This window comes from Lolium rigidum, chromosome 5 (genome assembly GCF_022539505.1).
Source record: "Lolium rigidum isolate FL_2022 chromosome 5, APGP_CSIRO_Lrig_0.1, whole genome shotgun sequence".
Taxonomy (NCBI): domain Eukaryota; kingdom Viridiplantae; phylum Streptophyta; class Magnoliopsida; order Poales; family Poaceae; genus Lolium; species Lolium rigidum.
The window spans coordinates 222,254,372-222,281,721 of record NC_061512.1 but is presented as its reverse complement, the minus strand read 5'-3'; the positions used below and the strand labels follow the sequence as shown (position 1 = coordinate 222,281,721).

At 45.4% G+C, this 27,350-nt stretch overlaps 1 pseudogene; it reads left to right on the top strand.

Moving 5' to 3' along the window:
* Positions 1–701: 701 nt before the first annotated feature.
* Positions 702–20,756, top strand: LOC124657122 (annotated as a pseudogene).
* The last annotated feature ends 6,594 nt before the right edge of the window (positions 20,757–27,350 follow it).

Below are 27,350 nucleotides of genomic sequence, written 5' to 3'. Positions count from 1 at the left end.
GTAGAGGCACTAGTGGCCTCTTCACTTGGTGTGTCTTCATGAACATCTTCTTCATCTCCGGAAGAGTAATCCATGGAGGTTGTGGCCATAAAGCACCTTGCATTGTTGTTGGAGTGGTTCTCATTGGAGGATTCAAAGAGATATGATGGAGGTGTGGAGGTGATGGAAATGGCGGCCACCTAACTTGTGTGTCAACTTGATCATGTTCTTCATCCCCGGAGGAATATTCCTCATGAGCGACCAACACATATTTTGAGGTCCTCTTGTTGGTGTTGTTGGAGGTGTTTCTCTTGACAAAGGTCTTCTTATGAGGGGCCTTTGACTTGTCCTTGGAAATGAGCTTCCCACCATGATCTTCTCTATTTTGATAAGGGCACTTGGCAATGAAGTGGTTTTGGTTACCATAATTGTGGCAAGTCCTCAACCTTGGACCAACACCCTTTGGAGCACTCGAATTGCCTCTTTGGTTCCCTATTGATAACTTAGACGGGTCTCTCCAAGTAGCAAGCAATATGTTCATGGAGATCATATTTGATGTCCTCAGAACTTAGAAGGGTCTCTCAGATGGCCACGAGTCTCCTTCTTGCCAAGAGCCATGCTGAGAGAATCTTCCCACCTCTGGCTATCTATGGAGTCACGCTAACACCCGCTCCGACAAGAGCCAAAGCTTAGGTTTTCACCCAGAGAATCCGAGACCCGAAATGATGAGGGAGGTGAAGGAGCTCCTCGACAATGCCTCCAACAAGGGAGGTGAATTCCAAGGACGCCGACATCGCCGATATCGACTGAGGTTGATGCAATGTTTTCACGCGGAGTTATTAACCGAGCCTGAGATCATTGAAGCGTGCCTTCCCAAATCATGGAATCCATGCCCACCTTGCAACTCGTCATCGCTGTAGGAACCCCACCATGGCACCTCACGCCACGGCGCTCCCTACACCGCCCTCCGTCCCGGGCTGCCACCCCGACATTGAAGACACTACATCTATGACACTTAAAAATGCTATTGAGAATACTAATGTATCATTCTTTCATATTTTCAGTGCTTCGTGGACAGGGATATGATGGGGCTAGTAACATGAAGGGTAAGTCTAATGGGTTGAAGAAACTAATTATGGACAAGTAACCTAGTGCTTATTATGTCCATTGTTTTGCCCATCAACTTCAACTAGATCTTGTCGTTGTTGCTAAAGAGAATGGTAATTACGTTTGGTTCTTTCAGCAGCTTTCATATTTGTTAAATTTTCTTGGTATGTCTTGCTAAAAGATTCCAATGTTTCAAGAAGCTCAAACTGATTATCTCATTGAAGTATTGCAATTGGAAGAAATTGAAACATGCAATGGTCAAAATCAAGAGATGGTTTTGGGAAGGCCACGTGAAACCCATTGGGGGTCCCACTTCAAAAATGTGTCACATGCGCTTGCTTTGTACCCTTCAATCCAGAAAGTTCTCTAAAGGATTGGAAACGAGTTATCATAGTGCGGAGACTATTGGAGCTCAAACTATGATGCCCGTATTTTTGTTATTTGAGTTTGTTTTATGCTATACTTGTTGGATGAAAATTTAGACACATTGATCTCTTGACCTAGACTTTGCAAAGGAGGACCAAGTAATTATTGTGAATGTTATTGATATCCTTGGTCTCACTTAGAAGGAATTACTGAATCTCTCAGAAGATAGTGGATGGAAACATTTTCTAGAAAAGGTCATGGCTCTTTGTTTGAAGCATAAGGTCAAAGTCCCTGGTATGGATGCACGCTATAAGCCAGTTCATACATGAATTTTTTTTGTCAAGAATGTTAATAATTTCCACCGCTTATGTGTTGTTATATTTTTGGGTCTTATAAATAGGCAATATCACCATAACACATGGTTGCTTGTTTGCATGCCATGATTCAATCATGTGGATTTATTTGTTGCTTATGATAAAAAAAAAGTTGGTCAAACTTGCTCACTTCTATCCTAAGGTTTTCTCCCAACCTTATGAGTTGAATATGTTTATGGCTGACATGCGCAGGGATGAAAGATTTAGAAAGATGCAAAATATTGCCGACCTTTGTGTTATGCTTGCTGAGACCAAAAAGGATCTCTCCCATAGCATGGTTTACACGCTTCTCAAGATGGTGCTAATTCTTTCCATGATGACTGCTAGTGTTAGGAGGATCCTTTCTTCAACGAATAATATGAAGAATAAGTTGAGAAGCAAAATATAGGGGAGAAATTCTTGAATAATTGCTTTGTTACTTTTCTGAAGCGTCAATTCTTCTTGCAGGTAAAAGGACGAAGATATAGTCTCCCGCTTTCAGAAGGGAGACGGTACAGTTGAATAATATATTTTCTCAGTTTCGCAATGTAATTTTACTATTTGATATGTTTCACTGCTATGAATAATCTAGGGCGTGTTTGGTAGCCTGGGCACCCTTTGGTTCGCATGTGCCCCACAGTTTTTGGGCCATTTGGTTTCCCGGGCTCCTCCACATTGTCGCACCACACGGTTCTTGAAGCACCTCCAGGACAGGCCTGGGAGGAACGCCCAGTTTGACAGTTTTTTCAGGGATAGGCTCTCGCGAGACGAAAATCGGCAACACCATTCGCGCGGGCGCTCCGCCTTAGCATGGCGGGACAAGGCGAAATCCGAGCGGTGTTGCGCGGCAAAGGTAGGGGTAACCTCCCTCTTCGGTTACCCTCTCCGTTAGCTCCCTCCCAAAATTTCCCTTCCCCAATTTTCGCACCAGCGGAGGCTGAAGTGACCTAGATCTTGCCGCGCGCATTTGATCCTAGCCATGGTCTGGACGAGGAGCTCCTCCCTTTGGTCTCCGGCGCTGGACCATCGTCGTTTCCAGCAGTGGCGGAGCCTGCGCACATCTTCTCCGACTTCCGGCCGTCTCCATCGTCTGCCATGACGGAGGTAAGGGGAAACTCCTCTGCTCTATTGTAGTGTTAGATTCATGTTGGTAGACCTAGTTGGATTCGATAAGACCGTTTGTAATGCATAGATCTTGTTTGAGTAGACCGACTAGCTCCAGCTTGTGCATCACGCCGCAGCACTCATTATTTACATACAAGCCTAGATCTTGATGGTGCACAAGAGAGCAGTTAGGCATGTTGTTTTTCCTCTGTCATGTACGGTCCTATGTTACAACGAGATCAGGAGAGGATGTGTGGTGACCCTGCATACCACTGCATGTTGTAGTATGCCAGTCGTTGATATAACATTCGCGAAGTACCATTCCGCAAATATTACATCCCTCAGAGTAGTACAACAGAACATAGCAGGGTCCATAACTCATTCACATATTATTACAATCATCATACACAAGTCGTCTCGGAGCTCCTCTTGGGTCCTAAGAGGATAACTCCTGGGTTCGAGGCGAACCCAACTAACTTACAATACCATTGTCTTATTAAACTAAACATTTATTTAATCGAGCAGCTACGAAGTAAGAGTTTGTGCTGCTCGGATACTACTACTACTCCTCGGATATCCCTAGGCTTGTTCTCCTCCGGAAGCCTCCCGGATCCGTAGACGATGATGTAGTCTACGCCTTCCACTCCCCTGAGAGGTCTGGTTCCTCGTAGCCTATGATCTCGGCTCCATCATTGCTGTCGTAGTCCTCCTCCAGACGGTTCAGACAATCTAAGCATGGGGTTTAAGAGTGGTATGAGTACGAGCGTACTCAACAAGTTCATTATAGATAAGAGGTGTTTAATGCACTAGCTACGATATTAGACCAGAAAGTCCAATACCAATGCAAGTTTTGATAAACATTTCTTCAAGAGATTGCTTTTATTTCAAAGAGCTATGTCCGTCGGCCTTCACCGGTTTACTAGAACTTCATGGAGCTCCTTTCGGCCGCGTTCGCAGTTCCTCAATCCGGAACGAGGAGTGACGGAGTCATGATTCTTTACACTCTGCGAGAGGTGTGTTGCTTTACCCATAAGAGATCTTAACCTTGGTGCCAACCGGGCAGCTTTCCGTCCACACTTCCTTTGGTGTGAGGCCCGGTATAAGGTCTAGCCAATCATGTTCCTCCGCTACCTCGAACACCCACCCTTTGTTGCATGCGCCGACCACGGGTCCACGTCGGTCCCATTATTCCCGTAATTTCAGGGTGGACCCCGACCACGACAACGGTCGCTGGGCTCTTACCATACACTCCTACGCCGGTGGCTGCAACCCATCATAGACCGCATTACCGTGGGGAATTAGAATGGGATCCCCACCCTCCGGTTGTTCGCAAGACACAAGCGCTACGGCAAGCAATGCTTTACCGTGGGGAATTAGAATGGGATCCCCACCCTCCGGTTGTTCCGCCGGACACAAGCTGCTACGGTAAGCGCATCCGTTGATGAACGAGAGGTGGAAACACTTTTGACTACTCCGTCCCACTCCGGATCTTATGGTTAACACGGATATTACGGCACAAGAATCATGGCGACATTTGTTGTTTAATCCTAGATGGATATAAACCCTTGCAATGGAACCTCCACCATATCAACACAATCCATGGTTCCATTGCCCACCACATAGTCATATTCATAATTATGAAAGTAGTGGTTTTGGTTTTTATGCAATAGTGATAACCATAGTACTTTGCAAGTAATTTGATAGAAATAATCAAATGACATGAGCAAGTGATGAACTTGCTGAACAACTGCAAAGCTCTGCCAGTTGGTAGGTATGGACTGACCCTTGTCCTCTTGTTACGAAAAATAGCATCATTGTCAGATAAGGGCAATGGTTAAAGAAGCAATTATGCATGATTCCATTTTTAGGGTTTGTTTCCCCCTTAGATGTCGTTATTATTTCATGTAAGAGGTTAATACTAAGAATAGTTTGGGGATACTTGATTTTAAAGTAAAATACAACCTTGAAATGTTGTCAAGGTGTTTTTAGAGCCCAAATGATTTTATGGACTTATTTTCATTATTGAAAATAACATGTGTGATTTAAATGATTAATAATTCATCAAATTTGAACTTATTCTAGTTTATCTCCAAAAATTCCATTTCATATTTTATTATGATAGAGAATTTTATTACGAGTGGTTTTCAGATTTTTCATTATTTTTAAGAGCTTTTATCAATTTTCTATAATTATTCAAAGTTTCAGCATTTTTTATTTGTTTGTGAAAAGACAAAAACACCCACAGGCCCACTGTCGGTGCAACCCGGTGGGTTAGGTCGAGCTCGGCCGGCCCGGTCCGGCTCGACCAGCCCCACTCCTCTCTCTTCTCCGCACGCGTGAACGAACCCTAACCCTAACCCGCTACGGCGACCCGCGTCGCCTCCGCTGCTCGCCGCTCGATTCCGGCGAGGCTCGCCGGACTTGGCCCCGCCGTGGTGCGCAATCAACGCGACACCGGACGGCGGTCAATCCTATCCGCGTCGATCGACGCGGGCGACCTGCTTGCTCTCGGTCTCGTCCCCGTGCGGTGCTAGGGTTACGGAATCCGGCCGGATCCCGCCGCTCTCGGCGCTCACGGTGCTTGGACTCCGCCACGGCGTCGCCGCCGTGGTCGCGGCGGTCTGCGTGGTGCCGCCATGGCCGGGCTTGGCACTGGCGCCGCCGCGCTGCGGCGTGTGCCGCCGTGGCCGCCATGGCCGTGCCCACTGCTCGACCACGGTAAGTGTTCCGCCGCCCCCTTTCTCCTGTGCCTCTCTTCTTCTTCCTCCGGTATCACTGACCATAGCTTCCCTCCTTGTGGAGGTGCGGCCGTGTTTAGCTCCTTGTCTTTGTTGCTTGTGAATCTTGCTATGCTTAGCTTCTTCTGCTGTCGCCATAGATCCCGGCTTGCTTTCTTTGTCTTGTTCTTGCCCTTCGATTAAGCGTATCTTGCTTACTATCTTGTGATTACCATGCTACGTGCTTCTTGGCTATTACATTCATTGTAATCTTTGACTGTGTCCCTCCTGTGATTGCTCATGAGCATCCAGTGATGCTCATGGCCTACTGGCATGCTTCTATTCATGTTTACTGTTATTAGAGCATTCTGTGTATGCTTAATCTTGTCCCTGGCTTGATTGTGGTGGTTAATCCTTGCATACTTGCAAGTACCAGTGCCTTTGAGCTAGTTCATTTAGTTCCGATTCATGATTATGCTCCATTGGTATGTCTTTGTTAGCTTAGCGAGTGTGATTCGGTGATGGATTGACATGTGCTTTTCTTGTAGATTGTGATCCTTTGGTTCATCAAGCCTTTGATGTGCTTCTGGATACAATTATAAAACCTGATGCTCTTATCTGTGATGCAAATGTTCAGTTAATTAATTATCTGTTCACATGTGAATTGCTTATAATGCATTCTAGCATGCCATAGCATGCTCTAGCAAGCTTCTGGTGATCATATGATCACCAGTTGCTTGTAAAAGCTGCTCTTTGGTGACTTGTGGCTCACTTGTTGCTCACTCAATGCTTGTGTGCGTATCACACGGGCTTAACTCGGTGTGTATTGTTGTTGGCTTATTCATCTGCTTGTTGCTTGCAGCGATCCATTGGATCAACGCAAAGCCACAGTCTTTGTTATTTATTTGTTTTGTTCACTTATCTGTGTTGCACTGAATTTTCTTGAAGTGGATAAGTGATGTGAGTATCTTTGTGCGGTTGTGATCATCCAATTAATTGTGACGGGGCTAGATGGATGCCAACTCTCGGTTGAGTGCCCTAGCCCTTTGCTTGAATCCAAGTGGATAATGAGGTATAGTCCTTGTCTTGACTCGGGGTTGAGGTGGCCACGACGGCACTTGTGTTCTTGTCTTGGTTGCTCCCCTATCTATGATTTACTATGGTTTGTGTTGGTAGGCTGGAATAGTTGTTCAACGGCTCTGATCCAATCTTGGACTACCGGTGGCTTTTGGTGTTGAGAAATTTATATAGACAAAGATTTGTCTATAGTCGATGGCCTAGCTAGGCTTGTAGGTGCTTGGTAAGTGATTTAGGCTAGCTATGGTTTCATTCTTAGTTGGATTCCTCTAGTTATGCATAGATTTGCATAAGCTGTTGTTCCCATAGAATGTTTACCTAGTGGTCTTATCCCTACGTACTGCACCAAATGGCTTAGCAGCCAAATGATGACACACACGGGGTAATCTACCCATACGTGCTCCGGTGATGCATTGTATGCTTATTTATGAGCAAGATATGATCTTGCTCGGAGCCTTTGTGTGGTATACCTCACTCCGGCTCCTAGAAAATGAGTGTTGGTGTAGAGGTTTTGCTTACGGTGGTCTTTTGCTTGCCCTGCTCCTCCTAGCAAGCTTGAAGTCTTGGTTTAATTTACGGTGATTGTGAATAGATGGAACGGCTCTAGGCTGTTCACTTGTTCTTGGTGTTCTTGGCTGTTCTTGGTGTTCTTACCACTGCTGCTGTCGATGGATGAGCAAATGGCTAGGGTTTGAGCACAGAAAAGCTTAAATATGGTGCTCCTCTTCTCTCCCTGGTCGACAGCAAGCCTCTGGTCACTTTGGTGACTCACTGCTGCTGTGTGTGTGTTGTGCCACATGCACAAGCAGTGGCTTGGTGGTGAGCATGCACACCTGCTTGTGTGTCTTTGCTTGTGTGTGTGTGTGCACCGGATCATGTGAATACGGCTCGGAGAGGATCAGCTCGGCGGAGGCTGTGATATTATCCACCATTTTTAACTTCTTTTCTAATACGCAAGTGGCTTTGCCACTTGGCATAATTTCTTCTTACTGCTTTGTGATTTTGTGCGGGGATCAAAAATGGATCAAAATGGGCTTGGAGTTCATCAAGTTCAAGATCAAATGAAGATGATCTTGTAGAATTTAGTCTAGGCTCATTAAATTGTAATTTTTCTTTATTTTTATCTTTCTTTAATTCTGCCCATTTATGTAATGTGTTGTAATTCATTTATTTCCATTGTGAATAATGTAAAGACATTGTAATGTGTGTGATGATCAATAAAGCTCAAGGTTTTCTCTAATGAGCTTTACTTTATTATAATTGTCCATCTTGTTTATTATTGATCATTTACTTAATGAATTTCCTCCATTTAATTATTTAAAGTAATTATTTAATGTTTGAATTTGAAATTCAAATTCAACCTTGAGTACGAATTCAACCATGTCATATCATTTAGAATTCAATCAAGTAAACCCTCCTCTCTTATCTCAAAACCCTAAACTAGTGAAGTAAGAAACAAGTCTGTCGCACTCTCGAAACCCTAACCCTGTGAGGAGTCGAGAGAGAAACTTGTTCCCCTTCGATGCAGTTTTTGTTTAAAACGCGAAATTTCCCCGAGAATTTACTATGCAGTGCACATCCCTTTCTAAAATCTACCCCTCGATCGTCTCTAAACCTGGGACATTACGGCCTTTCCCCCTTAAAGAAAACTTCGTCCCGAAGTTGTGGTTGTAATACCTGAACAGCTCGGGGTATGTTTTCCTTAGGTCTTCCTCTTTTTCCCAGGTGGCTTCCCTCTCGGGGTGGTGTTTCCATTGAATCTTGCAATACTTGATTGCCTTGTTTCTGAGTTGTTTCCAGCTTTCCTCGAGAATCTTGGTGGCTTCTCGATATATGTCAAGTCTGGTTGTAATTCCAGCTCATCATGTGATATTGGTTCATCCGGGGTCTTCAAACACTTTCGGAGTTGCGACACATGGAATACATTATGAACTTGAGCTAACCTTCAGGGTAGATCCAACTCAAAGGCTAAACCTCGATTCGACTTAGTATCTTGAAGGGTCCTATGTATCTAGGGCTCAATTTTCCTTTTACTCCGAATCTACGAAGTCCTTTCATCGGGCTTACCTTAAGATATACCATGTCTCCAACTTGTGGCTCCCACGTCCTTCTCTTCGATCGGCGTAACTCTTTTGTCGGCTCTCGGGCTATCTTGAGCTTGTCTGCGATAATGTCAATGATTTGTTGTTTTTCCTTGACATAATCGGGGTTGAACTCTTTGCTTGCTCCGGCTTCATACCAACATATGGGTGATCTACACTTCCTTCCATACGAGCTTCAAATGGTGCCATCTTGATGCTTGCTTTGATAACTATTGTTGTATGAAAACTCTGCTAAAGGTAGATGCTCCTCCCATGATCCTCCGAAGTCTAGGGCACAAGCCCTAAGCATATCTTCTAAAATCTGATTGGTTCTCTCAGTTTGTCCACCTGTTTGTGGATGATACGCGGTACTATAATCCAACTTGGATCCTAAAGCTTCGTGAAGCTGCTTCCAGAATGCTGATGTGAACACGGATCCTCGATCCGATACGATCTTCTTAGGCACTCCATGCTTACTCACGATCTCTTTGATGTAAAGATCGATAAGTTTCTCTCCTTTATCCTGCTGGTTTACCGCTAAGAAGTGTGCACTTTTCGTCAACCGGTCCACGATTACCCATATCATATCCTTCTTTTTATTGGTCATGGGTAGTCCGGTGATGAAATCCATCCCTATTTCCTCCCATTTCCACTCTCGGAATAGGTAGAGGTTGTAACTTCCACTGCGGACTACGATGTTCAGCCTTCACTCGGCGACGAGTATGGCATTCGCAACATATTGTGCTATCTCTCTCTTCATATTATTCCACCGAATAGTTCCTTTAGATCCATATACATCTTTGTACTTCCCGGATGTATGGAATATGGTGTTTGATGAGCTTCTCGGAGTATTACTTCCTTAATTTCAGCAATATCCGGAACGCAAATTCTTTTCTGGAACCATAATGATCCAGATTCTCCACGATGAAATTCTGATGGTCTTCCCTCATCTATTCTCTTCATCTCTTCTACAATGAATGGATCGTCTAGCTGACCCATCATTATCTCATTCTTCAAGTTAACATTCAGCTCATCGGCTACTTGCAACGCCGATAATCCTTCATGGGCTTCCTTCTCCCAAAGTTGTATTTGGGCTTGACTTATTTCCTTCCTCAACTCCGGTGATATTTCTTGTTCTACTCCTCCGGTACTCTTTCTACTCAGGGCGTCTGCTACAACATTAGCTTTCCCTGGTGTGTAATTGATTGTCAGATCATAATCCTTAATCAATTCTAGCCATCTTTTCTGCCTCATATTGAGTTCCTTCTGAGTGAAGAAATATTTGAGGCTTTTATGATCGGTATAGAGCTCACACTTAGCTCCATAGAGAAAATGTCTCCATGTTTTAAGTGCGAATACGACAGCTGCTAATTCCAAGTCATGTGTTGGATAGTTTACTTCATGAGGTCTTAGTTGTCTCGATCCATAGGATATTACTTTCCGATCTTGCATGAGTACGCAACCCAATCCATGTTTGGATGCGTCACAGTACACGGTGTAGTCCTTGCCGACTTCGGAACTGCTAACACCGGTCTTTGTGGTGAGTTTCTCTTTCAGAGTTTGAAAACTCTTCTCACACTCCTCTGACCACACGAATGGTGTGTTCTTCCTTAGCAACTTTGTCATAGGTCCTGCTATCTTAGAGAATCCTTCAATGAATCTCCGATAGTATCCTGCCATCCCTAAGAATCCTCGGATTTCCTTGACAGTCTTGGGTGCTTCCCATTCTAGAACTGCTGCTACCTTACTCGGGTTGACAGCGATTCCATCTTTGCTAATGACATGACCAAGAAATTCCACTTGGTCTAACCAAAATTCACACTTGCTGAATTTGGCATAGAGTTGGTGTTCCCTCAGTGTTTGCAACACTAACCTCAAATGTTCGGCATGCTCTGCCTTGTTCTTGGAATATATCAAGATATCATCGATGAATACGATGACAAACTTGTCTAGATAAGGCATGAAGATCTTGTTCATGAGATTCATGAATATTGCTGGGGCATTGGTTAATCCAAAAGGTACTACAAGGTATTCATGGTGTCCATACCTTGAGACAAAGGCAGTTTTCGGAACGTCCTCCTTCTTGATCTTTATCTGGTGATAACTCGGATCTTAGATCAATCTTGGAAAAGACTCCCGCTCCTCTAACCTCGATCAAATAGATCTTGTATCCTTGGAAGTGGATACTTGTTCTTGATTGTGACGTTGTTCAGATTTCTGTAGTCTCCGCACATCCTTCTTCCTCCATCTCTTTTATCCACGAAGATCACAGGTGATCCCCATGGTGAAACACTCTCCTGAATGAATCCCTTTTGTTCCAAGTCATCCAATTGCTCCTTCAGTTCTTTTAATTCCTTAGGCCCCATCTTATATGGTGCCTTGGCAATCGGAGCTGTTCCTGGGATTAGGTCGATAGTAAATTCTATCTCCCTATCTGGTGGCATACCAGGTAATTCCGCAGGAAACACATCCTGGAATTCATTTACTACAGGTATATCTTCTATCTTTACCTCCTTCATGCTATTCAGCTGTAGTTCAACTTCAATCCGTGTGTGTTTGTCTCCTTGATAGATCATTCTACTTCCATCGGGACTTTTCAAAGACACCGTCTTGTTTACACGATCGATCAATGCTCCATTAGCTTCTAACCGGTTCATACCAAGAATGACATCAATGTCCTTCATCGGTAAAATGAACGAGGTCCGCGTCAAACGCGCACTTGTTGATCATAATGACTTGTTTTTGTTTGGCATGGGTTACTACTATCGTTCCCCCCGCAGAAAGTATGGTTATGGGTGTATCTAACTTAGTGCAACTAATCCCATGTTTGATGATGAATTGTTGGGAAATAAATGATGTAGTTGCACCAGTATCAAAAAGTACTTTGCCAGGATGAGTGAGTATCTGGAGCGTACCTATCACCGCACTGGTCGAGTTGACCACCTCCTCCGAACTGGTACAATTCAGCTTGCCGAAGGGCTTCTTATTCTTCCAGCTCCCTCCGGTGTTTCCTCGATTTCCTCCTCCTCCTGACTGACCTCCTCCACTATTCTTCTTGGGGCAATCCTTCAGCATGTGCCCCTCCTGACGACAACCAAAGCATATAATTCTTGGTTTCTTGCAATCCTTGGCGACGTGCCACAGTGAATCCACGGCTTACGCAAACTATTTGATTTGCGGTCCGGAATGCTCGATTCTTCCTACTACCGTAGTAGTTCTTGTTGTTGTTGTTGTTGTTGTTGCTTGTGTCTGGGCTTGAAACTCAAGCTGGTGTTAGGCTTGTTACTAACAAACCTCTTCGGCTCATACTTGGCCTTCTTCATCTTCTCTTCTTGCTGTTGTTTGAAGTCATCTTCAAGAGTGATGGCTGCATCCACCAACTCTTGGAATTCCGTTGCTCTCATCATCCTCAACTGTACCTTGAACTGGGGACTTAACCCCCTCAGAAATCTCTTTTTCTTCTTGTCCTCGGTATTGACTTCCTCAACCGCATACCTGGACAGCTTGGAAAACTCCCTGACATAGGTCAGGATTGCCTTGTCCTTCTGCTCGAGACTCTCGAACTCCCGACGCTTCAGTTCCACGATACTTTCAGGGACATTGGATTCCCTGAACTTCCTTGCGAACTCCTCCCAGGTAAATACCTTTCTGCCGGATACACGGCTACAATGTTGTCCCACCATGATGCGGCGAGGTCCACATAGCAGATGGGTAGCATATCTAACCTTCTCTTGATCATTGCATCCAACGGTGTTGAGCTTGCGCTCGGTATCCATCAGCCAATCTTCCGCGTCCATCGGCTCGGGCGCGTATGCGAAAGATATCGGCTTGGTGTTACGGAAGTACGCTAACGAGACTCCCTGGTTCTCGGGTCTCTCCACCCTATTCTGCTGCATCGGGTCCGAAGGAATTTGTTACGCGGCTCCGGTGTTACATGCTGCCTCTCTTACGCCAGTTGCATGTGCTTGGATAAAGTTTTGCTGCGTCATGGGTGGTGGTGGTGGTGGAAGCGATCTCTGGCTGCACCCTCGGCCTCTTCCTTTTCCTTTGCTTCGCGCTCCATGCGGCTGCGCTTCGATCTCGTTTCCTAACGTTCCCGACATATTCCCCTAGTTCTGAAACACAAGATGATACTCATAATTACTCCATGCGCAAGTTTTCTGAGCTCAACATTGTGCACAGAACTAGTCACTCAATGGAAATCAAGAAGCAAATCCAAATCATACAAAACATATACCCCTGTATATACATACATAAGTGGTCTTATTACAATACTCAAGTCGATGTGAGTATGCAACTCACTTATTAAAGTATATGTACAAATTTATACAAATGTTACAAACTATAATACACGTGGTACTTGTGTATTATAGCCACGCCTCCCTTGGTGGTCTTCTAATCGGTCTTCACTCCCGGTACATTCCGGGCTTCCATCCGGTCGAACGTGTCGTCCTCACGATAGACCCCGGAACATAAGGTCTCCCCGTTGGCTTGTAATCCGAGTCCGATGATGATCCTAAGGAGAAATCGGTGTTCATGAACCGATCGTTGAGTGCATCATAATCCACCCATCGGGTGTACTCTCCTGTAGCCCCACCATAAGGATTACCAAAACCCATACCCGACTCAACTTTGTGTCGGATATCCTCCATCCACTCCTTCATTACTAGGATAGCTGCGGTTCTGGGTTGTGGCATCATCGTTCATCTCTCCATCATAGTACTCAGTAGTACTATGGGTTCCGGTATCACTACCCCAACGCCAACCCCTAGAATTCTCGATCGGAGTCTCGGAACGCTGGTTGTTTCCGGATTCCGCTCCGCCTTCGTATCCCCCATAGGAACTATTCATGAAGTTCCCAGGTGTAGCAGGTGTAGGTTCACGTGCAAGTGGATCAAAGCTGATGTAGTCACCAGCTGAATAAACTGGTGTGTGCACTACATTCTCCATAGGTTCTTTCCCCCTACTCTCCTCCTTGGGTTCAGTGAACTCCTCAAGCATCGTATCAATAGCTCCTATCAGATGATTATTCAACCGAAAGAGTAATGATATGAAGTTACGGCTGTTGTCCATATATTTGGCTGCTTCGAGCGGGTTTACTTTTGGCATATTTGAAATGATTCAGCATGGGATCATTATCTTCCTCCATATGAGGAATGTGGGTGAATTCGGAACCCATAAGCGCTTTCGTCTTATGCTCCCGAATGTCCGTTATGGCTCTCATAACGGCTATATGGTAGGCTGTATTGGTTGTCCTTGCTTCCCCGAGCTGGCATGACTACGCTCAATCCCAAAGATTCGGGAAGTCGCGAGTCCTACTCGCACTTGGCCAACACCGGACCATCATAAAACATGTACTTCTTCTATCGGAATCCGGGGATCGCACCCAAATTCTAGTAACATGGCTCGTAGGATATCCGCGATCCTCCTTGGTACTCGTTCGACGTTGAATCCATAACTTTCACGTTTCTCCTCGGTCGTGAACTTGCCATGTTGGTCTGTAGAATAGAAAGATTATGAGATTAGTAATAATGCATCATAATAGAGATAATAAAGAATTATCGCACTAAAAGATATGGTTGTTGTATTCTCAATTGAATATACACCATATTTTTAGAGAACTCTTTACTAATCCTATTTGACTCCTAACGTTTTAGTCCCATTTACTAGGTTCCAACCTAAGGTCAAAGCTTTTGCTCGATACCAACCGTGGTGACCACCGCATACCATCGCATGTTGTAGTATGCCGGTCGTTGATATAACATTCGCGAAGTACCATTCCGCAAATATTACATCCCTCGAGTAGTACAACGAGAACATAGCGAGGTCCATAACTCATTCACATATTATTACAATCATCATACACAAGTCGTCTCGGAGCTCCTCTTGGGTCCTAAGAGGATAACTCCACGGGTTCGAGGCGAACCCAACTTAACTTACAATACCATTGTCTTATTAAACTAAACATTTATTTAATCGAGCAGCTCCGAAGTAAGAGTTTGTGTCTGCTCGGATACTACTACTACTCCTCGGATATCCCTAGGCTTGTTCTCCTCCGGAAGCCTCCCGGATCCGTAGACGATGATGTAGTCTACGCCTTCCACTCCTCTCGAGAGGTCCGGTTCCTCGTAGCCTATGATCTCGGCTCCATCATTGCTCGTCGTAGTCCTCCTCCGGACGGTTCGGACAATCTAAGCATGGGGTTTAAGAGTGGTATGAGTACGAGCGTACTCAACAAGTTCATTATAGATAAGAGGTGTTTAATGCACTAGCTACGATATTAGACCGGAAAGTCCAATACCAATGCAAGTTTTGATAAACATTTCTTCAAGAGATTGCTTTTATTTCAAAGAGCTATGTCCGTCGGCCTTCACCGGTTTACTAGAACTTCATGGAGCTCCTTTCCGGCCGCGTTCGCAGTTCCTCAATCCCGAACGAGGGAGTGACGAGTCACGGTTCTTTACACTCTGCAGAGGTGTGTTGCTTTACCCATAAGAGATCTTAACCTTGGTGCCAACCGGGCAGCTTTCCCGTCCACACTTCCTTTGGTGTGAGGCCCGGTATAAGGTCTAGCCAATCATGTTCCTCCGCTACCTCGAACACCCACCCTTTGTTGCATGCGCCGACCACGGGTCCACGTCGGTCCCATTATTCCCGTAATTTCGGGGTGGACCCCGACCACGACAACGGTGCTTGGGCTCTTACCATACACTCCTACGCCGGTGGCTGCAACCCATCATAGACCGCATTACCGTGGGGAATTAGAATGGGATCCCCACCCTCCGGTTGTTCCGCAAGACACAAGCTGCTACGGCAAGCAATGCTTTACCGTGGGGAATTAGAATGGGATCCCCACCCTCCGGTTGTTCCGCCGGACACAACTCGCTACGGTAAGCGCATCCGTTGATGAACGAGAGGTGGAAACACTTTTGACTACTCCGTCCCACTCCGGATCTTATGGTTAACACGGATATTACGGCACAAGAATCACTTGGCGACATTTGTTGTTTAATCCTAGATGGATATAAACCCTTGCAATGGAACCTCCACCATATCAACACAATCCATGGTTCCATTGCCCACCACATAGTCATATTCATAATTATGAAAGTAGTGGTTTTGGTTTTTATGCAATAGTGATAACCATAGTACTTTGCAAGTAATTTGATAGAAATAATCAAATGACATGAGCAAGTGATGAACTTGCCTGAACACTGCAAAGCTCTGCAGTTGGTAGGTATGGACTGACCCTTGTCCTCTTGTTCTGAAAAATAGCATCATTGTCCGATAAGGGCAATGGTTAAAGAAGCAATTATGCATGATTCCATTTTTAGGGTTTGTTTCCCCCTTCCTATGTCGTTATTATTTCATGTAAGAGGTTAATACTAAGAATAGTTTGGGGATACTTGATTTTAAAGTAAAATACAACCTTGAAATGTTGTCAAGGTGTTTTTAGAGCCCAAATGATTTTATGGACTTATTTTCATTATTGAAAATAACATGTGTGATTTAAATGATTAATAATTCATCAAATTTGAACTTATTCTAGTTTATCTCCAAAAATTCCATTTCATATTTTATTATGATAGAGAATTTTATTCTGAGTGGTTTTCAGATTTTTCATTATTTTTTTAGAGCTATTAATAATTTTCTATAATTATTCAAAGTTTCAGCATTTTTTATTTGTTTGTGAAAAGACAAAAACACCCCTGGGCCCCTGTCGGTGCAACCCGGTGGGTTAGGTCGAACCGACCGGCCCGGTCCGGCTCGACCAGCCCCACTCCTCTCTCTTCTCCGCACGCGTGAACGAACCCTAACCCTAACCCGCTGCGGCGACCCGCGTCGCCTCCGCCCGTCGCCGCTCGATTCCGGCGAGGCTCGCCGGACTTGGCCCCCGCCGTGGTGCGCAATCAACGCGACACCCGACGGCGGTCAATCCTATCCGCGTCGATCCGACGCGGGCGACCTCTCTGCTCTCGGTCTCGTCCCCGTCCGGGTGCTAGGGTTACGGAATCCGCCGGATCCCGCCGCTCCCGGCGCTCCCGGTGCTTGGACTCCGCCACGGCGTCGCCGCCGTGGTGCCGGCGGTGCTGTGGTGCCGCCATGGCCGGGCTTGGCCTGGCGCCGCCGCGCTCCGGCGTGTGCCGCCGTGGCCGCCATGGCCGTGCCTACCTGCTCGACCACGGTAAGTGTTCCGCTGCCCCCTTTCTCCTGTGCCTCTCTTCTTCTTCCTCCAGTATCCTTGACCATAGCTTCCCTCCTTGTGGAGGTGCTGGCCGTGTTTAGCTACTGTGCTGTTGTTGTGAATCTTGCTATGCTTAGCTTACTGCTGTCGCCATAGATCCCAGCTTGCTTTCTTTGTCTTGTTCTTGCCCTTCGATTAAGCGTATGCTTGCTTACTATCTTTGTGATTACCATGCTTCTGTGCTTCTTGGCTATTCTGTTCATTGTAATCTTTGACTGTGTCCCTCCTGTGATTGCTCATGAGCATCCAGTGATGCTCATGGCCTACTGGCATGCTTCTATTCATGTTTACTGTTATTAGAGCATTCTGTGTATGCTTAATCTTGTCCCTGGCTTGATTGTGGTGGTTAATCCTTGCATACTTGCAAGTACCAGTGCCTTTGAGCTAGTTCATTTAGTTCAGATTCATGATTATGCTCCATTGAGCTATGCTTGTTAGCTTAGCAGTGTGATTCAGTGATGGATTGACATGTGCTTTTCTTGTAGATTGTGATCCTTTGGTTCATCAAGCCTTTGATGTGCTTCTGGATACAATTATAAAACCTGATGCTCTTATCTGTGATGCAAATGTTCAGTTAATTAATTATCTGTTCACATGTGAATTGCTTATAATGCATTCTAGCATGCCATAGCATGCTCTAGCAAGCTTCTGGTGATCATATGATCACCAGTTGCTTGTAAAAGCTGCTCTTTGGTGACTGTGGCTCACTGTTGCTCACTCAATGCTGTGTGCGTATCACACAGGCTTAACCTGGTGTGTATTGTTGTTGGCTTATTCATCTGCTGTTGCTTGCACTGATCCATTGGATCACTGCAAAGCCCTGGTGCTGTTATTTATTTGTTTTGTTCACTTATCTGTGTTGCCTGAATTTTACTGAAGTGGATAAGTGATGTGAGCTGCTGTGCAGTTGTGATCATCCAATTAATTGTGACGGGGCTAGATGGATGCCAACTCTCAGTTGAGTGCCCTAGCCCTTTACTGAATCCAAGTGGATAATGAGGTATAGTCCTTGTGCTGACTCAGGGTTGAGGTGGCCCTGACAGCACTTGTGTTGCTGTCTTGGTTGCTCCCCTATCTATGATTTACTATGGTTTGTGTTGGCTGGCTGGAATAGTTGTTCACTGGCCTGATCCAATCTTGGACTACCAGTGGCTTTTGGTGTTGAGAAATTTATATAGACAAAGATTTGTCTATAGTCGATGGCCTAGCTAGTTTGTAGGTGCTTGGTAAGTGATTTAGGCTAGCTATGGTTTCATTCTTAGCTGGATTCCTCTAGTTATGCATAGATTTGCATAAGCTGTTGTTCCCATAGAATGTTTACCTAGTGGTCTTATCCTCTCGTGCTCGCACCAAATGGCTTAGCAGACCAAATGATGACACACACGGGGTAATCTACCCTTACGTGCTCCGATGATGCATTGTATGCTTATTTATGAGCAAGATATGATCTTGCTCAGGCCTTTGTGTGGTATACCTCACTCCAGCTCCTAGAAAATGAGTGTTGGTGTAGAGGTTTTGCTTCTGGTGGTCTTTTGCTTGCCCTGCTCCTCCTAGCAAGCTTGAAGTCTTGGTTTAATTTCTGGTGATTGTGAATAGATGGAACAGCTCTAGCTGTTCACTCGTTCTTGGTGTTCTTGGCTGTTCTTGGTGTTCTTACCACTGCTGCTGTCGATGGATGAGCAAATGGCTAGGGTTTGAGCACAGAAAAGCTTAAATATGGTGCTCCTCTTCTCTCCCTGGTCGACAGCAAGCCTCTGGTCACTTTGGTGACTCACTGCTGCTGTGTGTGTGTTGTGCCACATGCACAAGCGGTGGCTTGGTGGTGAGCATGCACACCTGCTGTGTGTGCTGCTTGTGTGTGTGTGTGCACCAGATCATGTGAATCTGGCCTGGAGAGGATCGGCTCGGCGAGCTGTGATATTATCCACCATTTTTAACTTCTTTTCTAATCGCCAAGTGGCTTTGCCACTTGGCATAATTTCTTCTTCACGCTTTGTGATTTTGTGCGGGGATCAAAAATGGATCAAAATGGGCTTGGAGTTCATCAAGTTCAAGATCAAATGAAGATGATCTTGTAGAATTTAGTCTAGGCTCATTAAATTGTAATTTTTCTTTATTTTTATCTTTCTTTAATTCTGCCCATTTATGTAATGTGTTGTAATTCATTTATTTCCATTGTGAATAATGTAAAGACATTGTAATGTGTGTGATGATCAATAAAGCTCAAGGTTTTCTCTAATGAGCTTTACTTTATTATAATTGTCCATCTTGTTTATTATTGATCATTTACTTAATGAATTTCCTCCATTTAATTATTTAAAGTAATTATTTAATGTTTGAATTTGAAATTCAAATTCAACCTTGGTCCGAATTCAACCATGTCATATCATTTAGAATTCAATCAAGTAAACCCTCCTCTCTTATCTCAAAACCCTAAACTAGTGAAGTAAGAAACAAGTCCGTCGCACTCTCGAAACCCTAACCCCGTGAGGAGTCGAGAGAGAAACTTGTTCCCCTTCGATGCAGTTTTTGTTTAAAAGCGCGAAATTTCCCCAGAATTTACTATGCAATGCACATCCCTTTCTAAAATCTACCCCTCGATCGTCTCTAAACCTGGGACATTACAGGATGGCCAACCTGAACTACATCTACAAATGCAACGATATAGAAGCTATCTGGATGCTTCGAATGAGAAGAGCCCTTTCTATGCACTTGTGAAAATGTTCAAGTCTAGAGGACTGCTGGTTGATACCATCCACACCTCTATCGAAGAACAAGTCGCAATGTTTCTTCATGTCGTGGGTCATAACCAGAGGTTCAGAGTCATCCATAGCACATTCAGATGATCCACTGAGACTATCTCTCGGTACTTCCAGCAGGTGTTGTACGCAGTTGAGGAGATCAGAGGTGAAATGATCAAGGCAGCATCAATTAACACACCACCCAAGATCAAGAACAGCTACATGTGGTTCCCGTATTTCAAGGTGAGTACAAAATCATGTTTGTTCTACTTATCAGATGTGTGGTACTGTCACAAACATGACTGTGTGCTAATTGTTTGACAAGATTGTATTGAGGCTATTGATGGTACTCATTTGACTGCAAAGGTACCGAGATGAATGTCTGCAGCATCTACGGGAGAAAGCACTACACCAGCGAGAACGTGCTAGCAGCTATGGATGTCGATATGAGATTCACATACGGGCTTGCTTCCTGGGAGGGTTCAGCTCGTGATGCAAGCATCCTGTCCGACACCTTGTCAAGGCCTGATGGGTTGCAAATCCCTGAGGGTAAGTTCTACCTTGGAGATGCTGGATATGCATGCCAACCTGGTATTCTACTTCCCTTCAGGAAAACAAGGTACCACCTCAACTAGTTTACTCCAAGGAACCTATCCCGGAATGCGAAAGAGTTGTTCAATCTGAGACACTTAAGCCTTAGAGTCACAATTGAGAGGGCTATTGCTGCATTGAAGAACATATTCAAGGTCCTTAACCAGAAACTGTTCCACACTTTTAACACTCAAGTAAAGATGGTCCTTGCTTGCTGCATTCTTCACAACTGGATCCTAGTTTGGGGCGAGGATGACTTCTTCCAAGAGGTTGTCACTTTTGATAAAGTTGAGACCGGCCATGGCGTGGAGGCAGACGACAATGAAGCCTACAAGGAGAAGAGGAAAGAGTGGGCGGATGCTATGTGGGAAGCCAGAGGCAACACCACCATTTGAGAAGTATAAGAACAAGTGAAGAAACCCCCTTTAATCCCCCGCCTTCTCGAACCCCAATTTGATTTCCGTATCTTCAACTACCCTGTGATAATAAACTGACATTCGTAGTAGCCAGGGGTGGAGCTCTTTTGGCTTACCCTGATGCACATGCATCATGGTCCAAGATTCTTTTTACTAGTAGTATTTGTGAGCTCGATGAGTGAAGTGCATCAGGTTAGCTAGCGAAAAGTGCACCAGGGAAACAGAAATGCATCTAATAAAGGCTGTAGGTTTGAAGATGCACCAGGGAAGATTTGACTCGAGCTCCACCCCTCGTAGTAGCTAGGGAGCATCGTTATGAACTACCTTTCGTACTAGCTAGGGCTGATTTCGTGAACAGCTAGTTTCGTCAGCGCAATTGTCATGAACTATGATTTCTATGTGATGGGAGGTGATAGTATGGTAAGGCTACCCTTTGCAGAGAAGAGGTGACCTTATGCTCAGCTGGATGGTATTAAACATGTGTAGTTTCATCTCCATCGAGATTTGGAATTGGCTGCAGACAAACAAATAAATATGTCTTTTTGGATCAAACCATGCAACCCAACCTACCAAACAACATGTCAATACTAGTTGTGGCTCGTTCCGAACGCGCAGGTGCTCTCGCACCACTGTGCACACCAGTAAGCTACGAATCGGGCTCAGACTACCAAACACGCTCTACTGTTGTGCAACCTTTTTGTGTCTTACGCATATCCATTTTGAAAATCTTGGCTCCACCACTGCTAGGTAAAGAGAGGCCAAAATTCTGGCAAGTTTGCAAGTGTGACCCCTTAATTCAGATTGACGGGGTAATCTCCATCTCGTGGGCATGAAGGGGACGTGCGAACCGCAAGGTAGAGCATACTACTACACTGTTCCCTATCACGTCAGGTCGTCAGCAGCACACCATTCTCAAACCATGGGCACCTGGACATCGCCCTCTCACTAAATGATTAGTCCGCGTCTTGAAACCAATCATTAGCACGACACGTCCGTTTCGGTGCAGCGAGCAAGTCCAAAAGCCCAGGACCAGGAGCTGGAGGTCCCGATTCGGAAAGGACCCATTGCTTCGTTCGTGCACTGTCATGTTCCGTTCGTGCTCGACACGACCAAGAACAAGAAGCTGCTGCTACTGAACTGAACTGGCAATGCTTACTTGCTTGCATAGGTTCATGTACAAGTGAAGTGCAGAGTACACCTAAGTACAACATTAATTACTAAGCCCTGTTCTACATCCTTGGCTAATCAACAAATTATTGAGTCACTAATTACTGCAACTGGTAATTTTACAACGCTCTCGCTACAGCTGAACTGAACCCAAAATTTGGCGCATCTACCATGTCACGCAAAGTAGTCCCAGATGATGGTGAACGAGTCGCCCCTCGAGTCCGCGCTGCCCCGCCGGCGGCGCGGGCAAGGCAGAAGGCAGCGCCATGGCAGGCGGCGGCTTCGCGTCGTTGGCCATGACAGGGAGCCTGATCTCCTTGAGCACCACTACCACGCCCATCATTGCCGTGGGACACGCACACCACAGCCATGGCGAGCACCTGCCGCATCTTGAACAGGTCTCCCGAAATTTGGCCTTTATATGCAGATTCACGCACGATCGATACTACCGCTTAGGGCGTTACCGTTAGTACTCGTCAACGGATGCAACACAAGGAGTGGTATTACTGGTCTAAGTACTGGTCAGGTACCACTGCCTATTCTACAATCGGGGCGGTGCCGAGCCCTATACGGCTATACTACAGCGCGCGTGAGACCTCTAAGTTCCGTGTCAGGTACCGGTTAGGGTACATGACCAACACAACCCCTAGGGCGGAACCAGAGCGGTACGGCATGCGATAATACTGCTCCTCGAGGAGCAGCGATAGTGCCACAACAACAATTCATGCGCCTGGATACCGTATCGATGTTCATAGGTAGTATCGTTTTTTGTGGAGACAGCGGCACTACCGGTGGCCACACCGGTTTTACCAGCGAGTAAAAAACTGTAGAAACAACACAAACAGAAATGCAATAACCTGAGATAGGAAATTTTAATTTAGGTTAAACTACTTTTTGTAAAGAGGATAAAAATCTTAAAGACAACTGGGGAATATTTTTTCAAGAATTTAAAGGTGAAACCTGTTGACACGAAGAACATGTGAAACCTCCACTATAGGAAACAAACAAGTATTCAAGTAAAATCTATTTTCGATGAACTAGAGCTTGTCATGGAAGTGACCATAAGCTCTAAATCACCACATATATAAGATCCAAATAATAACCAATAAATATGATGACAACAATCATGCAAGGGTTTGAACTCTCTTCAAACGATACGATCAAGTAACTCATTCGAGAGCCCTCTCGATAATACATCCAACTATCCTATAAACCGGTCTCTCAATTACACCATGAGACCTGTAAGAAAGAAACTATATCAAGAGCAAATATTAAACTTGCGCATTTCACTTGAGCTAGATGGTGAAGATCTTGACTACTTCAAGATGAAACGTCTTTATTGCTTGCTTGATGAAGTCTTGCGAATTGCTCCCCCATAGTCCACTGTCGGGGAGCTTCGTCTTCAGCATAGCTTCATGTCGCCAAACACAATGCTCTCAATGGTGGGATGACATCGAGATGTTGTCATTGCGCCGATTTGCCATTGCGCCGATTCTACTCCGAACCTAGGCTTTCGCCCGAAGACACCACCAAATCAAGTGAGAGTAGGGAAGTGTTGCCACACCTCAATGACGGCTCCAAGGAGGGGAACGACACCCACAAGCGTTGACAATGTTGGTACCAACAAGGCAGGCTAGACTTTCGTCCGTATTGCCACACACCACCCACAGTAGCTGGATTGGGGCAGCCGATCTTGTCGTCTGTACCGCCACCGCATCACCTCGTCCACGCAGCTATAACCTAGTGGTCCAACAACTCCTAGCATGGTAGAGAAGACGCGCCCAACTTTCACCTCCAGCCCCACCGCGCTTGTCCATATGGCTACTCTTGTCCGACAACCGCACAGATGTCCCAACTCTGAAACTCAGATCGGGCCTAAATATTTTATAGGATTAGTTTCTATATGATATGTTCGTATTAATCAAACAACTAGTGTAGAAAGAATTTACATAGAATTTAAATCCTACGCAATTACTATACAAATCATATGAATAAAAAAAAACCTAATTCAAGAGAGTGTTATGCTGTGTTTGGTTGCAAGGAATTGGACTCTGAATTGGGGAATCTAGAATTGAGGGCCCAATTCCGCTGTTTGGATGTGCTAGATATTGATGTGTGGAATTGCTGGCCAATTCTAAGCGCAGGCCCGCGCGAGGCAACTTATGCCGTGCCCCAATTCAGAGCTCCCGACCTCTGTATTGCCTCTGAATCGAGCGACGGGCTCGCTCTCTCTCCCGAAAAAGTACGAGCCACTCCTCCCGTCGCCTTCCTCCGCATCGCCGGCCGCCAGGTACAGCGCCGCCCCTCTCTCCCTCCGTCCCAACTCCGGCCGCCCTCCTCCGCCCCTCCCCTCCTCTCCCCCTTGGTCCCCTTCACCCTAGCTGCCCAGTGCGACCCGAACCCTAGGTAGCTCCCGTCGTCGGCCGCCGGTGGTAGAGAGGCGGCGGGCGGCGGACGCGCGGCGGCGTCCCCTTTCGCGGACGAGCGGCGGCCTCCCGGAGCCGCAGACGCGCGCCGGCCTCCCTTCGCGCGGAGGAGCGACGGCCTTCCCTGGCGCGGAGGAGCGACGACCTTCCCTGGCGCGGACGAGCGGCGGCCTCCCGGAGCCGCAGACGCGCGCCGGCCTCCCTTCGCGCGGACGCGCGCCGGCCTTCCCTGGCGCGGACGAGCGCCGGTGTCCCCTGGCGTGGACGAGCGCCGCCCTTCCCCTCGCGCAGACGCGCTCATGCCTGCCCTGTTTTGTGCCGAGTATCTATTGACATCAATTTTATTTCGATTTTTGCAGAAGTTGAGGAGAACAAGTGCTGAGACCAATTCGTGTTGCGACCAAGGTTCGAAATTCATGTTTTGTGTTATGAGATATGAAATTGGGCTATGCAAAATATGAGATCTGAACTTGGGCTATGCATACTTGTTGTTCATAATGTTAATGCTTCCATGTTAATATGAATTTGGGCTATGCATATTTAAATTTCAAACTTTGTTTGTGCATTGTAGAATCATCATGTCTCACCAAGAATTGGTTCATTACATTTGTGAAGAGAACAAACGAAGAAAAAGAAAAAGAATAATGCTCACAAAGATGTATTTTGAGGTGTCTATGGTTGCATTAGCATATGCTAGTACTCAGAGGTCACCGAGGGACCTAGGTGCCTTCGATGACTTTGAGAAGAAGGTGGCATATAGAAAGTATGTATTGGCAAGAACATACAATGGGACGGAGACAAGATGCTATGATGAGTTGCGTTTAACAAAAAGAAATTTCCATAATCTTTGTGCTATGTTGCGTGAGAAGGGTGGTCTCAAAGATACAACCTATGTCACGGTAGAAGAAAATGTTGCTATGTTCTTACAAGTAGTTGGGCATGGAACTAAAATGCGGATGATTGGCTATGAGCGGTCTTTAGAGACAACCAGTAGGCACTTCGGTAATGTGTTAACTGACATCTTATCTCTAACTGGGGAGTTCATCAAGCTTCCTGAGCCTACTGCCACCCCTCCCGATATTACAAATGGAAGTGGTTTCCCAATGCACTTGGAGCTCTAGACGGGTGTCATATTGATGTGTTTGTTAGGGTGGCTGACAAAGGGAGGTATAGGAATAGAAAACAAGACATCAGCACTAATATGTTGGGTGTGGTTGATTGGAACATGAAGTTTCTCTATGTTCTACCTGGTTGGGAGGGCTCGGCATCGGACTCTAAAGTGTTGAAAGATGCCATGAGAATTGACCGCCAATATGCATTTGTTGTACCAGAGGGTACCTCTCTTTGCTCTTGGCTTTCTTTTTCTCATGTTTAATTCATAACTAAATTACTTATTTGATGCATATAGGGAAGTACTACCTAGTTGATGCAGGTTATACAAATGGACCTGGATTCCTATCTCCATTTCGATCCACTAGGTACCACTTGAAAGAGTGGGCTGCTAGTATACTAGGGCCCCAAACTGAAAAGGAGTTGTACAACTTGAGGCATTCTCGTGCTAGAAATGTAGTGGAGAGATGTTTTGGGCTATTGAAGAAAAAATGGGCCATCCTACGTTCTTGTTCTTTCTTTTCCATAGAAGACCAGGTAATACATGTCGGTATGGTTTGTAGATGGTTTGGGTTGTTGAAGAATTGCTAACTATGACATAAATATTTGCAGATTCGAATTATTAATGCTTGTTGTGTGTTACACAACTATGCAAGGGATAGACAACATGTGAGGGATGATCTATTGCTGCGGGAGATTGACGCTGAACTAGCGGCTACGGTCCCCGAACTCGCGGATGATGTCGCACTAATTAGAAGTGTGCAGCTAAGCGAGACATGGACCACGTTTAGGCAGGATTTAGCTGATGAGATGTTTGCTGAGTACCTTGTGACACATGACGAACTAGCAATGGAGTAGTGTTTGAGTAGAAATCTAGCTTATGGTGTCCTTTTTTTGCTAGCTAGATGATGATGCTTTTGCCATTTGTGTGATATTTCCTACATGGAACCTTTGGCTGAATATATATATGTTTTAACTATCTACAACTTGCTATTTCTCCTTACTTGTATTATATATGTCACTTGTAGAAGCATGGCTGAACCAAAAAATAAGAAGGCTAGTAGGACTTACCTTGTGTGGACTAATGAGATGGACACTGCACTATTGTCCGTTCTTGTTGACCATCACAACAGAGGTGACCATGCACAAAATGGTTGGAAGCCACATGTGTACAATGCTTGCATAAAGCATGAAGCATGTGAAGGAGACATGTAATATTGTCATCAACAAAGACAAGATAGTAGCAAGAATTAAAACATTTGACAAGCATTATGAAGTCATCAACAAGATGCTTTCCCAGAGTGGCTTTGGATGGGATTGGGATAATAACATGGTGAGTGTTGACAGTGATGAAGTGTGGGCTAGATATGTGGAGGTATGTAACATACTATTTTTTTGCAACTTGACTATGCATTCTTTTGAACTTGAACATCATCTCGAATATATGTGCATATTATGTAGGCAAACAAGGATGCAGCTTCATATAGGCACAAAGAAGTGAAGAATTGGCAAGCTATCTCTACTATATATTCAAAAGACCATGCCACGGGTGCAGGTGCAAGGACAGGAGGTGAGTGTGCTCAAGTTGGATCCTCATCCGTTCCTCAGGTGGTGGTTGAGGATGATGAAGAAACTCCTGAGCTGCCTAAGAAGAAGAAGCAACGCACTGCTGATGCTATCATGAGCATGGTGGGAGAGCTGAGAATGACGTTTGAGGAGGCTTTGAACTCAACCGTCCCACTACCACCACCACCACCACCAGCAGCACCAAAGGTTACTCCTTCATCTGAAATCTTGGTTGAACTGAAGAAAATACCAGATTATGGTTTTTTTGGCCTCCGGAGCCGCTCATGCCGAACTGGCAATGCGT